Here is a 3,780-nt window from a genome sequence, read left to right on the forward strand (position 1 = left end):
TAAATCCACTCTGCTGAGTGACAAAAGACGGAACAGGTCATTTGGAGTTGGGACCCGAGGGATATGTCTAGCAGAGCCTTGATATGTAAGTAGCAAAAGTCAGCTATTAGCCATCCCACTGCCTTGGGAGACCTGGACACAGGGCTCTGAGATGACCTCACTGTACAGTTCTCCAAAGAGGACTTGGTTTAGCATAAATACCATTTAGTACTTTCTAGACGTCCTTTAACTACTTCCGACGACAACAGCAATGCGTACATAGTAAGATAGTCACGGAAATGTTCACATTCATTGGAAAACACCTTTGATGGAATCAGAATTGAGCTGTCTTTTAAGACACTGGTCAGAACCTCATAAGTAAGAGGGCTTTACAATTCCTATTTTATAGCTGTCTGGGCCAGAAATCCTATGGTACATCAGTGACGATGGAAGGTCTTAAACCGCCCCACAACTGCGGTCTCAGAATTTGCTGTCTAGTTTGCTATTTTTTAACATATTAACCAAATTATAAACAAAAACACTGCCAACCCGAGTAATACAATGGCCGCACAGACCCTTCTGGTAGAATGCAAGTTCTCTGCTTCACGTTAAGGAAGGAAAGGAGGGGTACTTCTGCCCCAGTTGAACACACAGAATGATTTGGTTTGAGATTTAAGACAGAAGGCACTTTTAGCATCTCCTTTAAGATGCTAACCAGAGAAACACAGTCGCTATGCCACCAGGGTTTATTCAGATCACCTCTGGGTTTCTTCTCACTGCTTCTGTGTGGCTACCACAGTGGGACAAAGTTTCCACATTTCTCTTCCAGATCTTTCTACGTGTTGTGTTTCTTCTGAGTCAGCAAACGGTTCCTCACGACAGCCCTAAGGTTTACAAATTCAGTATGTGATTCTGAAACACTTACTGACAATCCTTAGTGCAAGAAGAAAGGACAAGGGGAAACACTCTGGACTGACCTTGGAGCACCTGGCTTGTGCCAGCTTCAGTCTAATACTGCTGAGCTCACTGGCACCAGAAACGAGGGAACACACCTCTGTGAGGTCAGCTACTGTATAAGAGGCTTTGCCCAGAAATGCCATAGTGGTTTCAGTTTTTCTCCAAAGACTACATCCACTTCCCACGGTCAGTGTCCTGAGAGTCTTGGAATTAAAAGGTCTAGTCATGTGACATCCCGAAAAGTCCCGACCCATCCAGCTCTGACTAGTCAAGCTTGACTTGGATGTTCAGACTTAGTTTCTTCCTCTCAGAGGAAGAGATGGAAGGGAACCAACCACCCTCCTGTTTCTGCTATCAACACTGCACCAGGGCTGTCAGCACGTTTTCCAAGATGTTCTGTCTGCGTCTACTCCCTCCACTGTTTATCAGTCCCGGTGAGCTGACAGTCCCTCTCTACTCTTCAACTAAACTGTACAGTAAGTTCTGCAGGGGTAGATCCAATGTTTCTACCTTTATTTACAAATATCAAAAGGATGGACTCTAATTGAATCTACAGGTTTAAATCCATCGGCTAAAAACATTACATATTGTAAACATGGCAGTATTTAATACAGTATTTATTCTAAAATATTTTCATGTTCATGATCACATTTTGTTATACCTGAAATTGAATTTATACACATTAAAGAATTACTAGCAATGGCTGCTCACTTTACAGTTGAGGACCGGGGGCTAGGGCTACATTTTATTATCTCAGAAACATCTTCAAGGTAAAGGTAAAGCTTGTCTTTGATTGGCTCAGCATATCCTTTTTTTGTATCCAGATTTAAAATGAAGACTGACACAGGAAATAGCTAGGGCCCCTTCTAATTTACAATATTTAAAAAAAAATCAGTTTAAAATTCTCAGGGAAAGTGTCTGTTGTGAATTAAAAAAAAAAACTTGTAAAATAAACTTAATGAAAGAAGTGTTGGAGACGGTTGGGTGGAGAGCCCTGGAAGTCAGTCTTCCTTAGGCTGCAGCTGTTGCTTCCAGACCTCATTCAAGTAAACCAGTCGTTTGTAGTTGATGAGGAGGAGGAGGAAGTTCAGCACATATGTGGTGACACAGATGATACAAAACTCCTTCAGCACAAAGTACAGGCCAGGTACAAAGACCCCACCACGAACACAACGTAGGAGGTCATGAGGACCAGAGCTGCAACTATGCTGGCTGTCATGCCAAGTAATAACTGTAGTATATAAAATATAAGTTCAAAGACACTGTTTGGCTGGTTTAATACACCATCTTTTCCAAAAATGGAACCCAAAAGATCAAATTCTCGACCCCATCCGGCCACAGGTTCCCACCGCGGCACCGACACTCTCAGCAGGACGGGCGCCGCCATTTTTCCCCCTCCGCAGCCACCAATGCCTCACTCTGCCTCCACCTCAGACGCCGCCGCCTGTCGGGGACCGACCCAGCAGCCGCCGCCGCCGCCACCACCCAAACACTAACAGTTGGCATAACCTGCATAAATTATACTCCCAATTTAAAAAAAAAATATCTATTTTTTATGAAAAGCTATGATATAGGAATGTTTAAAATTGTATATGGAAATATTAAACCTTCAATCTCAGCATTCTATGTGCAGAGGGAGGCAGATCACTAAATGTGAGGAGTCTCTAGTCTATATAGTTCCAGGCTCTCCAGGACTATATAGAGAGATCCAATCTCAAGAATAAACCAACAAAAAATTTATGAAAACTAAAAATGGTTTTTTCAAATATGTGAGAATGTAACTGTGACCTAATTACTTTAAATGTTAGGGGGAAACTTTTGATAAATTTTCATATTTGAATTGTGAATTTAAAAGAGCATAAAACTACACAGAAGATTATTAAGGAATAGTGAAAAACAGCGAAAGTACACGATGTAAGATAAATTAGGGAATTATTATCAGACTATTCCACTAAATTGATAACAAATATTTATTTTCCTCAGTATCTCATAGAATATTTTTTAACTATTTATACTAAAGGCCAGGAAACAAGCCTTAATAAATAATAGAACTCAAATTGATCAAATCTGTCATGTTAGATTATCCTGGAATAAGAAGAAATCAATAAGAAAATTAGCCACAGAATATCAAATGAAAATGAGACCACAACTTATACATACTTTTGCAGTATATCTAATGAAGTCCAAGGAGTAACATTTATACTATATATATACATAAATTTTTAAATTTATTTTCTAATTTTATTTTTCTCAAATTTATATTTGAAAGACTTTAAATAAAAAATTAACAATACACTTCAATGTCATAGAAAACAAAACTAAACAAAACCAATGCAATATATAGCTGAAATAATAACTATTAGGACAAAAATTAATGCAGTATAAATGAAAATATGAATAAAATCATTAAAGAAAAAAACAATAAAATGATTAAAGAAAGTATTCCTTTCTAAGATACAGAGATTTTTCCAAATGCCAGGCAAAGCTAAACAAACAAACACACAAACAAAGGGGTAAGACTGAAGTAAATAGTTTTATAAGTGGAAAGGGTGGTAGCATAACAGAATATATGACCAAAATAAAAGCTAGTGAAGCAATACAGAATATTTTGAAAAACTTCCTTTAAAAAAACCCACCAAACTTGGAAATAATGGAAAGCTTCTTAAGTTCACATGACTTACAAAAAACTAAATTGAGAAAATTAAAATTATTTAGCAAGACCCATAATAATGAGATTGGAACAGTATATATATCTCCCCATTGAAAATAGGAACATTAACATAATCCACAGGGTGAAGCAAATTCACTGCTGGATTATACTAAATTTTAAATAAATGCTCCTCC

General features: G+C 38.0%; 1 pseudogene; it reads right to left on the reverse strand.

The window, feature by feature from the left end:
• Positions 1–1,937: 1,937 nt before the first annotated feature.
• Vkorc1l1-ps1 (vitamin K epoxide reductase complex, subunit 1-like 1, pseudogene 1) lies at positions 1,938–2,338 on the reverse strand (annotated as a pseudogene).
• Positions 2,339–3,780: the final 1,442 nt, after the last annotated feature.

The sequence above is a fragment of the Rattus norvegicus genome, chromosome X (genome assembly GCF_021556685.1).
Source record: "Rattus norvegicus strain SHRSP/BbbUtx chromosome X, alternate assembly SHRSP_T2T, whole genome shotgun sequence".
In the NCBI taxonomy this organism is placed as follows: domain Eukaryota; kingdom Metazoa; phylum Chordata; class Mammalia; order Rodentia; family Muridae; genus Rattus; species Rattus norvegicus.